The sequence below is a fragment of the Diachasma alloeum genome, unplaced genomic scaffold, assembly GCF_001412515.2.
Source record: "Diachasma alloeum isolate Michigan unplaced genomic scaffold, Dall2.0 Dall_scaffold_00207, whole genome shotgun sequence".
NCBI classification, from domain to species: Eukaryota; Metazoa; Arthropoda; class Insecta; order Hymenoptera; family Braconidae; genus Diachasma; species Diachasma alloeum.
Window position 1 is genome coordinate 1,404,925 of NW_021680372.1, and position 370 is coordinate 1,405,294.

A 370-nucleotide genomic window follows, 5' to 3' on the forward strand; every position below is an offset into this window, starting at 1 on the left:
GGACAGAGTATCGACCCCCCCCCCCCAGTTGGGATTCTTCTCCCTTCATTGAACAAATTTTCATAATCGAAAAGTTCAAGTGTCGAAGTTTTCTGGCCAAGTGATCAAAAAGTTCCAGGTGAACATGTCTACGTGTGTGCTGATAAGAGAGATGATAACGTGACGTGTAAATGTGTTTTTAAGTGAAAAAAGTAATACCTTAACGAAGATGAAGAGAATTCAGGTGGTAATGAGAGAAAACAAAGGAGATTAATGTGAGATGAGAAATGAGTGTGGGTGTGACTCTTTAAGGTACGAACAACTCGTACAGAAGATTAAGCGAAAAATATCGTAAGTGCCTGATTAGTGACACCCAAGTAATCTCTCCCAA